General features: G+C 37.4%; 1 long non-coding RNA gene across 1 annotated transcript in view; it reads right to left on the bottom strand.

Annotated features, from left to right (window-relative positions):
• The window catches only part of LOC125129345 (uncharacterized), a 268,361-nt gene that overhangs the window by 148,837 nt on the left and 101,764 nt on the right, over positions 1 to 17,760 (bottom strand). The window contains exon 2 of the long non-coding RNA XR_007135461.1: positions 16,315 to 16,419. This is a non-coding gene — a long non-coding RNA (uncharacterized LOC125129345). The remainder of the gene's footprint in view (positions 1 to 16,314; positions 16,420 to 17,760) is intronic.

The following is a 17,760-nucleotide window of genomic DNA, read 5'->3' as shown; positions in this document are numbered from 1 at the left end:
GACCTGGAAACACAAAACGATTTCTTTGTTTGGGACAGTTTTAGAATGTCATCAGAGTTGGAGACTTATCACTATTGCTCAAGATGGTACCTTGTCACTCACTGATGCATTAGTCTAACTTTGAAATACTTGATGCTATGGCTTTTCCATTGCTAGTAAGGGCATGAAGTTAACTTTTGGCTTGGCTTCAGGAAGCAAAGAAAATCTGGAATTGCTTGCTACCATTCCCACATTTATTGAAAACCCAAGTGGACACAGCAGGTGGGGAATAAGAGGCATATTATTGAAGAGCAGAAGGGGGTCTAAAGCAATAGACATCTCTGTTTTTATCTTTGGGCAAGATAATCTGTGAAGGCTATCTAGTGAGGCAAAAGGAAACATAGGTGTGCACTCAGAACAGCATATGCCACTTGCTTGTCTGTACAAAATTCACTACAATATTAGGCAATTTACAGTGTCATGTGAGTGGCATAAGTGATTTGGGAGTTTATAGCTCATAAATATTCCAATTAAGATAAAGAAGGGAGTTTCCTGGTGGTCTAGTGGTTAAGGATTTGTCATTGTCACCTCTGCGGATCCCTGGCCTGGGAACCTCCACATCACATACCTCAGGTTTGGAAAAAAAAAAAAAAAATGAATAGAGAAGACCTATGCACACTGGAAAAGTGAAAGCAAGGAAAATTTGAGATTCAACTAGAAATAGAGAGCCAGACTGTAGGAGTCACTAAAACTGTTCAATTTTTTTTCTACTTCTCATTCTTCCAAGGACATGGTACAACTGCATTCCCCTGCCTCATGGAAGTGAGGCATGGCTATGTAGACTTACACCAATGAAATGTGAGGGAAAACTGTGTTATTTCTGGGCAGAAGCTTTAAAATCCAGTACAGTATTTCCCATGAATCCTTTTCCTACTTCACCAACTGTGGATCCAAATGTTGGATCTGAGATGAAGTTTCTCTCAGTCTGGTCTCGGGTAACCAAGATGATCAGTCTACATGCTAACCTACATTGGATATATAGTGTTAAATCCTCAAATTTTTGAGGTTTGTTTGTCACTGCAGCATACACTAGTCCTTCTGGACTAATACAGTGTTCTCATGGAATATGTACTAGATATATAATTAGCTAATAAATTATTCTAAGTTGCAGAATTTTTCCTTTCAGCACTTTAAATATATCTTGCCACTCCCTTCTGGCCTGTAGTTTTTCTGTAGAGAAATCAGCTGATAGCCTTATGGGGGTTCCATTATAATTAATGCTTTGCTTTTCTCTTGCTGCCTTTAGAATCCTCTCTTTATCTTTAATTTTTGTCATTTTTACTACAATATGTCTTGGTGTGGGTCTATTTGGGTTCAACTTGTTTGGGGACCTCTGTGCTCCCTGTATCTTGATATCAGTATCCTTTAGATTAGGCAAGTTTTCAGCCATAATTTCTTCAAATATATTTTCAATCCCCTTAGCTAGTCACTTATAATGGAGCATAATAATGTGAGAAAAAAGAATGTATACATGTATGTGTAACAGGGTCATGATGCTGTACAGTAGAAAAAAAATGTATTAGGGAAATAACAATAAAAAATTTTTAAAAATAATTAGCTAATAAAAGTGAAAATCTTAAAGATCCTAAAATAGGAAAGCATTAATTTGAGGGAAACCAAAGGATAAGAATTTATTTAGTAACATATAGGGAGAATATATATATGTGCATAGTATAGATACATGCACACTATATTTATATACCTATATTCAAAATCTTTATTTTTTTAATGATTTTTATTTCTCCCATCAGAGCTGGTTTACAGTATTCTGTCAGTTTTCTGCTATACAGCAAGGTGAACCAGTCACAAGAACATATATACATTCTCTTTCTCACATTATCCAGTTCCAACATAAGTGAATAGATATAGTTCCCAGTGCTAAAGATCAGGATCCCATTGCTTATCTGTTCCAAAGACAATGGTTTGTATGTATTAACACCAAAATCCCAGTCCATCCCACTCCCTCCCACTCCAACTTGGCCACCACAAATCTATTCTCCAAGTCCATGAGTTTCTTTTCTGTGGAAAGGTTCACTTATGCCATATATAAGATTCCAGATATAAGCGATATCATATGCTATTTGTCTTTCTCTTTCTGACTTAGTTCACTTAGGATGAGAGTCTCCTGTTCCATCCATGTTGCTTCAAATGGCATTATTATTATTTTTTTATGGCTGGGTAGTATTCCATTGTGTACATATACCAAATTTCTTAATCCATTCATCTGTCAGTGGACATTTAGGTTTTTTTTCCATGTCTTGGCTATTGTGAATAGTGCTGCAATGAACACGCAGGTGCATGTGTATTTTTCAAGGAAAGTTTTGTCTGGATATATGCCTAAGAGTGGGATTGTTGGGTAGTATGGTAGTTCTATGTATAGTTTTATAAGGTACCTCAATGCTGTTTTCCATAGTGGTTGTACCAGCTTACATTCCCACCAACAGTGTAGGAGGTTACTTTTTTTTTTTTGTCTTTTTGCTATTTCTTTGGGCCGCTCCCGCGGCATATGGAGGTTCCCAGGCCAGGGGTCTAATTGGAGCTGTAGCCACTGGCCTAGGCCAGAGCCACAGCAACGCGGGATCCGAGCCGCGTCTGCAACCTACACCACAGCTCACGGCAATGCCGGATCGTTAAGGAGGTTACCTTTTCTCCACACCTTCTCCAGCATTTGTTATATGTGGACTTATTAATGATGGCCATTTGACTGCTGTGAGGTGGTACCTCACAGTGGTTTTTCTTATCACATCTTTTTTTATTGTTATTTTCCCAATACAATTTAACTTTACTGTACATCATGGTGACCCAGTTACACATACATGTATAAATTCTATTTTCTCACATTATCATGCTCCATCATAAGTGACTAGATATAGTTCTTGGTACTATACAGCAACATTTCATTGCTAATCCATTCCATAGGCAATAGTCTGAATCTATTAACCCCAAGCTCCCAATCCATCCCACTCCCTCCCCCTCCCACTTGGCAACCACAAGTCTATTCTCCAAGTCCATGATTTTCTTTTCTGTGGAAAGGTTCATTTGTGCCCTATATTAGATTCCACACATAAGTGATATCATATGGCATTTGTCTTTCTCTTTCTGACTTACTTCACTTGGGATGAGAGTCTCTAGTTCCACCCATGTTGCTGCAAATGGCATTATTTCATTCTTTTTTATGGCTGAGTAGTATTCATTTTGTATAAATATCACATCTTCCTAATCCAATCATCTGTCGATGGACATTTGCTTGTTTCCATGTCTTGGCTATTGTGAATAGTGATGCAACGAACATGCAGGCACATATGTCTTTTTTAAGGAAAGTTTTGTCTGGATATATGCCCAAGAGTGGGATTGCTGGGTCATACGGTAGTTCTATGCATAGATTTCTAAGGTACCTCCATACCGTTCTCCACAGTAGTTGTACCAGCTTACATTCCCACCAACAGTGCAGGAGGGTTCCCTTTTCTCCACATCCTCTTCAGCATTTGTTATTTGTGGACTTGTTAATGATGGCCATTCTGACTGGTGTGAGGTGGTGGTATCTCATGGTAGTTTTGATTTGCATTTCTCTCATAATCAGGGATGTTAAGAGCATTTTTTCATGTGCTTGTTGGCCATCTGTACATCTTCCTTGGAGAAATGTCTATTCAGGTCTTTTGCCCATTTTTCCATTGGGTGGTTGGCTTTTTGGCTGTTGAATTGTATAAGTTGCTTGTATATTCTAGAGATTAAGCCCTTGTCAGTTGCATCGTTTGAAATGATTTTCTCCCATTCTGTAAGTTGTCTCCCATTCTGTAAGTCTCCTTTGCTGTGCAAAAGCTTGTCAGTTTGATTAGGTCCCATTGGTTTATTTTTGCTTTTATTTCTGTTGCTTTGGGAGACTGACCTGAGACAATATTCATAAAATTGATGTCAGAGAATGTTTTGCCTATGTTCTCTTCTAGGAGTATGATGGTGTCTTGTCTTCTATTTAAGTCTTTCAGCCATTTTAAATTTATTTTTGTGCATGGTGTGAGGGTGTGTTCTAATTTCATTGATTTGCATGTAGCTGTGCAGGTTTCCCAGCACAGCTGAAAAGACTGTCTTTTTCCCATTTTATGTTCTTGCCTCCTTTGTCAAAGCTTAATGGACCATAGGTGTCTGGGTTTATTTCTGGGTTCTCAGTTCTGTTCCATTGGTCTGTATGTCAGTTTTGGTACCAGTTCCACACTGTCCTGATGACTGTGGCTTTGTAATATTACCTGAAGTCTGGGAGAGTTATTCCTCCTGTTGGTTTTTGGCCCACTCTCACCACTGTTATTCAACATAGTATTGGAAGTCCTAGCCACAGAAATCACACAAACAAAAGAAATACAGGGCACCCAAATAGGAAGAGAAGAGGTAAAACTGTCACTGTATGCAGATGATATGATACTATATATATAGACTACCCTAGGACTCAACCCAAAAACTAACTGAACTGATCAACAAATTCAGCAAAGTAGCAGGATATAAGATTCACATTCAGAAATCAGTTGCATTTCTGTATACTAACAATGCAATATTAGGAAAGGAATACAAAAATACATTTTAAAATTGCACCACAAAAAATCAAATACCTGGGAATACACCTGACCAAGGAGGTGAAAGTCTTATGTGCTGAGAACATAAAACATTAATCAAGGAAATTAAAGAGGATGCAAATAAATGTAAAGATATTCCATGCTCCTGGGTTGGAAAAATCAATATAGTAAAAATGGCCATACTACCCAAAGCAATCTACAGATTCAATGCAATCCCTATCAAATTACCCATGACTTTTTTCACAGAACTAGAACAAACAATCCACAAATTTATATGGAACCACAAAAGACCCAGAATTACTTCATTGTCGTTTTGATTTGCATTTCTCTAATAATCAGTGATGATGAGCACTTTTTCATATGCTTGTTGGCCATCCGTATATCTTCTTTGGAGAAATATCTATTCAGGCCTTTTGCCCATTTTTCCATTGGGCTGCTGGATTTTTTGCTGTTGAGTTGTGTAAGTTGTTTGCATATTTTATAGATTAAGCCCTTGTCAGTTGCATTTTTTGAATCTATTTTCTCCCTTTCTGTAAGTTGTCTCTCTCTCTCTTTTTTTTTTTTTTTATGGTTTCCTTTGCTTTGCAAAAGCTTTCTAGTTTGATTAGGTCTCATTGGTTTATTTTTGCTTTTATTTCTGTTGCCTTGGGAGACTGACCTGAGAAAACATGTGTAAGGTTAGTATCAGAGAATATTTTGCCTATGTTCTCTTCTAGGAGTTTGATGGTGTCTTGTCTTTTATTTAAGTCTTTCAGCCATTTTTAATTGTTTTTTTTTTTTTTTTGTCTTTTTGCTATTTCTTGGGCCGCTCCCACGGCATATGGAGGTCCCAGGCTAGGGGTCGAATCAGAGCTGTAGCCGCTGGCCTACACCAGAGCCACAGCAACGTGGGATCCGAGCGGCATCTGCAACCTACACCACAGCTCAGGGCAACGCCGGATCGTCAACCCACTGAGCAAGGGCAGGGACCGAACCCGCAACCTCATGGTTCCTAGTCATATTCATTAACCACTGCACCACAACGGGAACTCCTTTAGTTGATTTTTGTGCATGGTGTTTGGGTGTGTTCCAGTTTCATTGACTTGTATGCAGCTGTCCAGTTTTCTAGCACCACTTGCTGAAAAGACTGTCTTTTTCCTATTTTATACTCTTGCCTCCTTTGTAGAAGATTAATTGACCCTAAGTGTCTGGGTTTATATCTGGGTTTTGTATTCTGTTCCATTGGTCTGTATGTCTGTTTTGGTACCAGTACCATACTGTCCTGATGACTGTGGCTTTGTAATATTACCTGAAGTCTGGGAGAGTTATGCCTCCTGCTTGGTTTTTGTTCCTTAGGATTGCTTTGGCAATTCTAGGTCTTTTGTGGTTCCATATAAATTTGTGGATTGTTTGTTCTAGTTCTGTGAAAAAAGTCATGGGTAATTTGATAGGGATTGCATTGAATCTGTAGATTGCTTTGGGTAGTATGGCCATTTTTACTATATTGATTTTTCCAACCCAGGAGCATGGAATATCTTTACATTTATTTGCATCCTCTTTAATTTCCTTGATTAATGTTTTATAGTCCTCAGTATATAAAACTTTCACCTTCTTAGTCAGGTTTATCTCCAGTTATTTTAATTTTGGGGGGTGCAACTTTAAAAGGTATTGTATTTTTGTATTCTTTTTCTACTATTTCATTGTTAGTATACAGAAATGCGACTGATTTCTGAATGTAAATCTTATGTCCTGCTACTTTGCTGAATTCATTGATATGTTTGAGCAGTTTTTGGGTTGAGTCCTGAGGGTTTTCTATATATATAGTATCATGTCATATGCATACAATGACAGTTTTACCTCTTCTCGTCCTATTTGGTTGCCTTTAATTTCTTTAGTTTGTGTGATTGCTGTGGCTAGGGCTTCCAATACTATGTTGAAAAACAGTGGTGAGAGTGGGCATCCTTGTCTTGTTCCAGATTTTATTGGGAAGACTTTCAGCTATTCTCCATTGAGTATTATATTTGCTGTGGGTTTGTCATAAGTGGCTTTTATTATGTTAAAGTATGTTCCCTCTATATCCACTTTGGTAAGAGTTTTTATCATGAATGGATGTTTGACTTTGTCAAATGATTTCTCTGCATATTTTGAGATACAATCTTTACAGAAATATCTATCTACATAGATATTTATAAGTATAAAATACAGAAAATATGGACATATAGTGGTTTAGATATTAATTTCCAAATCCTAGCCTTCTTCCCACTGAATACCATATTTTTCCCTATTTCCCTATTTCCTAAAATAACAGCAACAACAACAACAGCCACTACACTACCACAGGGGTACTTTTCGGGTATATATTTTATGCTCTAAAATATTCTTTTTCATTGCTCAGACTGGAACTTGTAGCATCAACTAGAGTCCCTGCTTCTTCCTTTGTCCATGTGGAGTCATTTTGTATATTAGCAGAGAATTTTATAGAAACAGAAGTCAGCTATGTCACTCCTCCACTCAATTCCCGCTGACAGCTCACCATGCACTCAGAGAAAAGTCAATCCTTGCTTGAGCTTGTAAGGTCCTGTATGTTCTGGTCCTCAACTAATGCAAAATCATTTTCTTCCCCATCCCTCTGTGCATAGCTGTTCCTCAACCCTATCAAGCACACACCTGTCTAAGCGCATCTCTATTTACTATTTCCTGTACTAAAAATTTTTTCCCTCAGGTGTCTACATGGCACTCTCCCTGCCTTTCCTTCTCATCTCTGCTCAGTAAGACCTTCTTTGTTCACTTTTCACACTTAAACGACTCTATGTATCAGACTTACCATGTTTTGTTTTTCTCTGTAATATTTAAGACCAGGTGATATACGATCTATTTGCTGTTTCTTTGCTAATAATCCTGTCCTCTTTTTTTTTGTCTTTTTTTTTTTTTTTTTTTTTTTTGCTATTTCTTGGGCCGCTCCTGCGGCACATGGAGGTTCCCAGGCTAGGGGTCGAATCGGAGCTGTAGCCACCAGCCTATGCCAGAGCCACAGCAACTTGGGATCCGAGCTGCGTCTGTGACCTACACCACAGCTCACGGCAACGCCGGATCGTTAACCCACTGAGCAAGGGCAGGGACCGAACCCGCAACCTTATGGTTCCTAGTCGGATTCGTTAACCACTGCGTCACGACAGGAACTCCAATCTTGTCCTCTTAATAGAACATAAGTTCCATGAAGGCAGCTCTTGTGTTTGTGTTATGCTCTGTGGAATTCCTTCACCCAGAAGAGTATGTGGCATGTAGCAGTTGTTCCATAAAGAATGCTTTCTCAGTGCTGAACTTCTCTGCTCTACAGTGTAGCTTCTACTTTCCCTCTGAGTCCTTGAATTTGCCTTTCAGGGTCCAGTGTGCTATTCATGGTCAGGCTTAGGGTCACATCATGCCAGCATGATGGCCTCAGAAAGAAATGTGAGAGGGCTTATTGCCAAGATTCCCAAATGCAATCCATGGCAAAATATGTACTTGCCAATGGAGGAAAAAGACAAACAAGGGAAAATTTTGAGAATTTTTTTTTTTTTACATAAAGTTAATTTTTAGAATATGAGACCATGTCACTTTTGGTGCTAATGTGTCATTTCATTTGCAAAATATGGAGTTTGATGACAGGTTTTGATTTTGCTGTTTGTTTGCTTTTTCCTTTTCATCCTCCTTACTTGGCAAGGTTAAAAAGCTTAGAGTCCTCAAAATTTTAAATTTTAAAATATTATAAAAATAGTTCTTTCATGAGGCAGGAAGTTGAACCCAAAATGGACACTATAACTTCTGCAGATTCACCGATATTGGTTTTCACAGAACTGGAGCTAAAACTCATGCCTCCTAACTTTGAGCCAGTTCTGCTTTCTCTTCACAAAAGCTCCTTCCTCTTAGAAGCTGATGAGAATATTCCCTCAATGAATTGAAGTGTTATTCCCTGATGTTTGCTCTTTTGTTTATTAAGCATTTGAAGCCTCTAGCAGAAAATCAAGGCTCCTCTTTCTCATTTTTCTTTTCTTAGTCCTCTCTTGGAAAAAAAAAATTAGGATCCAGACAGAATACTTTCCTCTCCTGCCATGTCCCCAAGGATGAGGACTACTGCCATGAGACAGTGAATGAACAGGTATTTTTTATTGGCAACTGCACTGGAAGTAGAGATTTTATTTTCTCCTTTTATAAATGTTATTAATTTACCTAAATACATCTTTATTGTTTAAAATGACAACATAGACTTGCAAGAATAAGATAAATATCCCAACATCCTTCCTTCCCCAGAGAAAAACCACAGTTAACAATTTTGCATATATTCTTCCACATCTTCACCTATATAAACAAACTGTATCCTAGGAATGGCAAGTGAAACCCTATTAATTTGTAAAAGAAAAGAATACATATAGAACAAAAATAAGAGAACATACATCACTATGCTAACTAACAGTGGTTATATCTGAGTGTAAAGATTGAGAGTGATGCATAATTTTTTACCAAAAATGATGGTGTTGGAGTTCCCATCATAGTGCAGTGGAAATGAATCTGACTAGGAACTGTGAGGTTGAGGGTTCAATCCCTGGCCTTGCTTAGTGGGTTAAGGATCCAGCATTGCTATGAGCTGTGGTATAGGTCACAGCTTGGATCTGATGTTTCTGTGGCTGTGGCAAAGGCCAGCAGCTGTAGCTCTGATTGGACCCCTAACTTGGGAACTTCCATATGCTGCAGGTGTGGCCCTAAAAAGCAAAGAAAAAAAAAGATGGTGTTAAAAACATAACCTCAACAGAGAGCAAGCTAATGTCACAGGGAATATTTATGGGAATCAAGGGTTTAAGAGAATCAATTCTAATAGGCTGGAGAGAATATCAGTGTTGAAGCAAATCAAGAGGTTAGGACAGTCTAGGTGGGTGAGTGGGAGAGTGGGAGAGTATGCTGTGTGTAGTACATTTCTGGATATCATATTGTCCAGTCACCCCCTTTACTGTCTTGGATGTTGTTTTGTACATTTCTCAGTGTTTATGTGTGTGTGTGTGTATGTGCACATGTGTGTATTTTGCAAATATTCAATTCTAAATTCTAAACTTGATCATAAGCCAGTACCTTGTCTCCATGTATTTATTATCCCCCTAACCAGAGGGCCTGCACAGTACCCAAATTAGGTAAACAGTGAATGTCTGCCATGTTGAGTTCTGCTTTTGTTTTTTCTCTTTCTTAAATACTGTTTGAGCTACAATATCACTAATTACTAAAGAAATGCAAATCAAAACTATAATGAGGCACCCTCACCAGTCAGAATGGTCATCATCAAAAAGTCTACAAACAAAAAATGCTGGAGAAGGTGTGGAGAAAAGGGAACCCTCCTACCCTGGTGAAGAACAGTATGGAGATTTATTTTAAAAAGTAAATATAGAACTACCCTATGATCCAGCAATCCTACTCCTAGGTATCTATCTGGAGAAAACCATAATTTGAAAAGATACAGGCACCCCAATATACTTCACAGCACTATTTACAGTAGACAAGACAGAAGCAACCTAAATGTCCATTGACAGAGGATTGGATAAGGAAGATGTGGTACATATATACAATGGGATACTACTCAGCTATAAAAAATGAAATAATGACATTTGAAGCAACATGTATGGACCTAGAGATTATCATGCTAAATGAAGTAAGACAGAGAAAGACAAATATCATGAGAACACCAACATGTGGAATATAATAAAAATGATACCAAAGACCTTAGAGAACAGAAACATAATCAAAGAATTTAAAACCAAATTTATAGTTACCAAAGGGGAAACACAGGAGGAGGGATAAACTAGGGGGTTGGGATTGACATGTATACACTACTATATTTAAAATAGATAGGTAACAAGAACCTACTCTATAGCACAGAGCAATTTACTCAGTACTATGTAGTAACTTATATAGGAAAATAATCTGAAAAGGAATGGATATTATGTATAACTGATTTACTGTACTGTATGCCTGAAAGCAATACAAGATTGTAAGTTAAGTATATTCCAATAGCATTTATCTTAAAAAATCATGTTTTAAACAAACAAAACAAAACAGAGATTGTCTGAGCTAATGATTACTCCAGCTGTAAAGAAATTCCTCCCCCAGAGTTCCCACTCTGTGTCAGTGGTAACAAACACAACTAGTATACACGAGGACATGGTTTCGATCCTTAGCCTCACCACTCAGTGGGTTAAGGATCTGGCAGTGTTGCCATGAGCCACAAAGTAGGTCACAGATATGGCTCAGATCTGGTGCTTCTGTGGCTGTGGTATAGGCCAGCTGGTGCAGCTCTGAATCACCTCATGTGTGGGGCCAAGGAGGTGGCCCTAAAAAGACAAAAAAGAGAAAGAAGTTTCCTCCCCCATTTCTGGCACTAGTGTTGGCTCATGAGCTTCCTTCGGTTTTGGTTGGTTATTTATTTATTTATTTATTTATTTTTGGCATCTGGCCCATAACCAGGTAGAGAATGCCAAGTCCATATCAGATGACAATCAGTAAGAACTGGGCATCACAGCTGGCATGAAGAATGGAATGTTCTCCCTTCTTACAAATCATGGCCCTGGAAAAACGTTTGAATTTTCATGAATCAAACAGTTGACTCGAGCAACTTCCAACCACCCAGAATGTCCTGATTTCTCTTTGGGTCCCATCTGGGCCATAATCATGGAGTATATATTGTGATCTCCATCAGTGAACTCAGAAAATCATCAAATTCCAGACTAAAAAGGGACATCAAATGGATCTTAATTCAACTTTAATCTTCTTTATGGTTAAATTATTGATGACTGTTAGTAATTTATATAATACATTTCTTATAAGGAAGTTTTTTTTTCACACACGTGAGGATTTGAAATCTCCCTTCCTGAAATTTTACCCATTGTTTGCTCTTTAACTAATATTTGAAAATAGAGCTTTTTATATTTGCCAGCTTCTGTGCTGTCTTGAGGCTGGAAAGATGGGTAAGACACAGTTCCTGCTTTCAACAACTTCACAGTTGGATTGGAATATACTTATATAATTAATATACTGTATGTATATGAAATGACACCTATTTTTTTCAAAAGCACAGTAGAGAAGAACCTAACCCAATCTGAGCCAACAATGTAATATAAGGGGAAATTTGTGGAGTATGTGACATGTCACTTCTCTCTCTAATTTGTTAACCATGTAGCTACTTAATCAGCTACTAATCAACTCAACTCTGTCATCCAGGCAAAACTTTTACATCTTCTTGGTAAACATAATAATGTTTTCTGGGGACATGGTAACTGAATCCCTTTCCTTCTTTCTCCATTTTACTCCCACCCCTTTGTAGAAGCAATAATGTTTGAGGAATTGACCTTAACTCCAATCATACTACCATATCCTTTGCCAGGATCCCTAACCTAAGCTTATCAATGCACTGCATTTCACTGATGACAATTACTGCTTAAGAACTAGGAACACTGTGAAGAGAAAATTAAGTTTGATGCTTGGGAGTGACATGTTCTCTTTGATTTTCTCTTTCCAGAAATTAATCACGTATCCTATTTTCTACTACTGAACAACTTACATCCAGTATAAAGCTGACACTGTTATCAAAACAGAGAGACAGAAAATAGCTGGATCTTTGATCACATTGTTGAACTGCTGGATCAACCAACTCTGACACACACTTCCAAGCATATAAGACAATACGCTTACTTTTGTAGTCAATTTGATTTGGGTTTTCTATTACTTGCATGTAAAAGTATCAAGTGTTTAACTGCCTAAAGATGTATTAAAATGAAAGGATGTGATGTCTATATTTTTCTTTTCCTCCAAACAACCAGTCTAATAACTTTAAGAAGGGAAAGAAATTTTCCTTGGTATTCCTTGTTTTTGTGAATCAATTATGGTTCCTTGTGTCCAAAGGCACATTTTCCTAAAGAAATGTTCTTGATTCACTTAGAGTATGGCTAACAGTTGGAAGCAATTCAGCCCCATAAGTATTGATTACATACTACTCTTCGCCCTGCATTATGCTTGGCACCAAGTTATATGCAAAGTGTTTCTGAGTAAGATATAGTTCCTTTCTTTAAGGAGCCTAAAATCCTTTGGAAATCAAACGTAATATAAGGAGCCTGAACTTTGGAGTCATACGTTCAGTTCCAAATTTTGTGCTGCCTATTATATGTCTGGCATTATACATATGCTGTCTCATTTAATTTTTACATCGATTAAGGTCATTATTTATGAATGAGGAAATTAAGTTCAAAGGGGTAACTAACTTTTACCAAAGTGACTTGTCAGACATGGTGGAGCTGGGAAATGAATACAGGACTGAGTCTAAAACCAGAAGTATAACCAATCATTTAGGTGGAATCTGAATGTGCTGCTAATAGGGAAGCACCCCAGACAACCAATTAATGTCTACTGTACTTCTTCTGTTTTGGAGATATGATATGAAGTCAAAGGTGATGCTGTTGGTCTTTTAAAGGCAAAACAAACCTCTCAAATTAGGCAAAAGCTCCATCTGATGTCAATTAGTGCAAAAGGCATGGGCATGTTTTGGTTATTCATCCATGCAATGAAGATTTATTATACCTAATATATGACAGGCATTGTGTTTAGCACAATGAAAGATATAAAGATTCATGAGGTTCAGTTTCTGCTCTGAAGGAGCCATGGCCTTTTAAGTAACAATAGCTTCCCTGTATCATATGTATACTAACTGCTAGGCATTTTTCATAAACCATCTGTAATCCTTAAAAGGCATCGAAAAGTAAGTATTTTTGTTCTTATTCTATGGATTGGGAATCTGAGGGTTGGAAATGCTAGATAAAAGTCACACAAGCAAAGTCAAGATTTGAAAGCAAATCTGACCCTAAATCTTGTTCTTATTGTGGTGTCACTCAGTCACATGTATCTGAAGCTTAAATTTGATTGAGAGAATTTGCATCCAGTAGGTCTTTTTATTCTTCACTCCTACAACCTAACACTCATGTGTTTCAGCTCTATCTATAATAATAGAAATCTATCATATTTCCTGATACTTGTCAAGTGATTGGTCCTGAGAAATCTGAGGTCTGAGCCTTATGTTTCAAGTTCTATTGGCCATAATAGGCACTCTTGCCTCTAGTGTAGAACTGGTTGTATTATTTAGATTCAATTAATACATTTTAAACACTTACTATATATGTTATGCATGTCTGCATATGTTATTTCATGAGTTCCATTTTGCAAGTAATAAATTTGAAGCTGTAGAAAATTGCTCAAGGTCACTCAAATTGGAAATGTAGGTCCAAGATTCAAATTCCAGTTCTCTCTGTCTAACATAGTTTTATGCATGTATCCAATTTTTCTTCAATATATTTCAAGGATACATTCAAACCAAGTATATTTTCTGCTATACCAGATGTGAATGTTGTCAGGTTTTATATAATGAGAACTGCTTTTATTTAAAGCATTTGCTCTTTCTCTTCTTCTCATTTTCTATGATCATTTTTTGAATATTTTACATCTATGCAACCTCTGCTTTTTTCCTTGGTGTCTCATAATTACTGGTCCTGGCTCCAAGCTCTCTCCCATAAGTATTCCCAGAGGCCATCCTTCTTCATGTTACAATCTGTCTATCAGTTACATTTTCATGAGAAACATCTCCTTTGTGGCATTTACCAAAGGAAAAGAAAAGCTCCCAAGCTTCTCTAAATAGCACAAAATAATGCTTTTCTCATGGTCTTTTTTTAAAAAAAGTTTTCTTTTCTTTTACACTTGTGTGATTTGTCTCATCAGTAAGATCTAAACAGCTTGCCACATGAAAACTATTTGAGTAAATTTTCTACAAAACTTTGGTGTAACTAAGACAGTGATTTACCCTCCTTAGCCTCAGGTAAGGTCTTGAGAATACTTTATTATTTTCAGAAAGAAGAAATTATCAAATTAAATGTGAGATTTATTTTCTTTTTTGGTTTATTAGGTTTTTATAAAATTAAAAATTAATTTTGTATAATTGATTTACAGTGTTGTCAGTTTCTGCTGTACAGCATATTGTTTCAGTCATATATAAATGAATGGCTATAATAAAACTCAACAGAGGTAAGGCATTCATTTGGGTAAGGCCACAATAGTTTTATGTCTGTTGCCTTATGAAGTTCTTGGTAACAAATTAGATTTTTCTCTGTTTCTTCCATAAACCCATCCTGCTTGAAGGCTTCAGTGTTGTGGCCCTTGAGTTGAATTGAAAGAGGAAACATAAATAGAAAAACACAGGGGTCACCCACTTGACATTTGGAAGCTGTCGAGTGTTTTTGGAGTTCTATCAAGACAAAACTGGAAAAAGGAAGGCTACGACTACACTTTACTTGTGGAAAAGACAAGTAAGTGGGGGGGAAAATGTCCTAGTCTTTTAAGAGAATATCCAAAACCATGCTTTCAACTAACACCTCCCGCCAAGGTAGTGAAGAATAATGATCAAGGAGTCTGACGGGCCAGAGTCCAAATCTCATGTCAGCTACTTGTTAACTGCAAGTGACTTAACATCCTTGGGGTTAATAATAATCACTCCTTCAGAATTGTTATGTGGTTTAAATAAGATGAGGCAAATAAAACACTTAGCACAGTGCTTGTTGATCCTAAGTTCAGCAAATAGTCTAGGTGTTATCATCATCATTATCATCATCGTCATCACTATTATTTTATTTTCTAGATGCACGTCTTCAATGCAGTCCAAGTGGTGTGACAGGACACTTCCCCTTGGGTATCTAGTCATCACCTAAACTTTATAATCCTGTATGACAGAAAGAGATTTTTCTGAGATAAGAGTGAGAGGACAGTTGGGAAAAATACCATTGACCTAAGAGATTTAAACTGCTCATTGATACCAATCAATCACACATTTTCGGGTATGCTTGTTGAGGCAATTAGTCTTCAGTCTCTGTAAGTAAAGGTGCCTAGATTTCCTAACTGGGATATTGATGCTGTGAGATTATATCATTCAAAATCTCGGCATTCACTACATCATCATCTATCTTTAGATATCACATGCTATTAATCCAATATTCTGAGGGTAAGAAAGTTTGGCAAGAAGGAATTAGGAAGCTTTTGGTTGAAATTGGAGGTGGTTTGGAAAAAAGGGCTGAGTATTCAACTGATTATCCAGATTCTGACACTTAGGACTTGCAACCCAAAAACTTTTAACATAGTCCTTTAGTAGAATTTACTAAATTCCTGTATTACCTAGCAGTGGACTAGACAAAAGAATGTTTGAAATTACCCTTAAAAATGAAGGAGCTTACATGATCTTTCAGAATATAAGAAGCAGAGGCAATCATAAATTGATATCAATGGCCAAGTTTTGCTTAGTTATTTTCAGGTTTTGAAGAATTATCAACCATAAATAACAGCTTCTCACCCTTCAAACTGAGTGAACTTGCTCTGAATTTCTAGCGAATTTCACCTACTCAAGGAAGACAGCCAACCACTAGGCAGACCAGCCATTGCCTGATAGCTACCTTTCCATAGATTATGGAGAACCAGGGAGACAGCCAGAAAAGGATGCCCATCTCCACTCTCCTCCTCCTTCTCAACACACTACCATTTATTTTGCAATGTATTAATTAACTTTGGCACAATATTTCTGAATAACAAATGACCCCAAGACTCAGTGGCTTAAAGGAACAATCTTTTTTTTTCTTTTTTTTTCAATGAGTCTGTGGGTTGGCTCAGCTAGGACTGAGGCTGGGCTTACCTGGGTGGATCTGCTTCTTACTTCAGGTTCCTGGGCCAGCTGGAGTGGCTCTGCTACATGTGTCTCTCAGCATAATGGGATTGGAGAATCAGCCAAGGCATGCTTCTTTCATAAAGGGAACAGAAGCAAAGGAAGCAAGAAGAATCATGTGAGGCCTCTTAAAACATAGATGTGGAAGTGGCCTCTATCACTCCTACCCACATGGTCAAGAAAGTCATATGGTCAACCCCAAGTTGAAGCAGGAAAATACACTCCACCCACAATTAGGCTGTGTCAAGTGGACAGATGTAGGGAAAAGTGAAGAATTGGAGCATTTAGTCTACCCATATGAATAACCCCAACCCTTAAAAAAAAAGTGCTTTTATCTGAAGAATTTGAAGTTTCTTTGTTAAAATGATTTTTCTTACTTCACTTTTTATATCATTATTCAAAAGTGATTATCAAGGTTCTAAGTCCCTTCCACAGCTCCCTCACCAAAGTCCAGAACTGTCTCTTCTCTCTCTTTCCTGCCTCAAATTAGAAAATTTCCCCCCTTGTTGTTTATCAAAGCATTATCACTTTTTGCTATATTTCCTCTTAATTCTTTGGGAACCAATCAATATAGTGTTTTCTTGAAAAAATGTTATTTATGTTTGTGGTATTTCCTAAATTCACTCCCCATTAATAACAAAGGTTATGGAGTGTGCATGTACATACACACACACACACACACACACACACGCTCACACACACATACTACAGAGAGTGTCCAAAATGAGGAAAAGCTTATTATTAGGTGGGGTTAATGTGAACAACTTCATGGATAATTTGGATACGAATATATCCTTGAAGGATATTCTAATCCTTTTCAGGGCTATCAAAAAGTCTTTTTTTTTTAATAGTCCAAAAATCCAATTGCAACATTCTACTCACTACCAATGCAATGAGGAAATAAATGCATGGACTGGATAGTATTTTGCTCTTTTACTTGTTATTCACCACAATCCTTCATCCGGCCATTTCAAGGACACAAAAATTAGGGTAAAGGCAGGGGCATGAGAGTAGGGATAGTTCACACATAATCCATCATCACAACTAGACAGGGCTTAGAGTCCATGCAACTTTTGTGGGTCAGCTGTATATCTCACATGAGTTCTCTGTGTCACTTTCTCTCCCTTTGTGTGCACATGAGTGTGTACATAATAAAAAGTAAATTTATGCTATGCTGGTTGATCAATTAATGCCCATCAGTGATCAATAAGTAGTGCCCTATCTTCCTGATTGCTGCTATCATCATTAGGAGCTATATCCAAAACTATACTATGTGTTTGAGTCATCATTGTACAGTTGTTTTACTCTTCTACTTCTAACACCAAGATTAAGGTAATAGAGTAGAAGCCTCTCCTTAGATGAAGTACTCCTATTCAGTGTTTTCTGCCATCCCTACTACCTTGCAATTTTTCCCCT

This window comes from Phacochoerus africanus, chromosome 6, assembly GCF_016906955.1.
Source record: "Phacochoerus africanus isolate WHEZ1 chromosome 6, ROS_Pafr_v1, whole genome shotgun sequence".
NCBI classification, from domain to species: Eukaryota; Metazoa; Chordata; class Mammalia; order Artiodactyla; family Suidae; genus Phacochoerus; species Phacochoerus africanus.
Note: the sequence above shows the minus strand (reverse complement) of the source record. Positions and strands in the feature narration are given on the sequence as shown.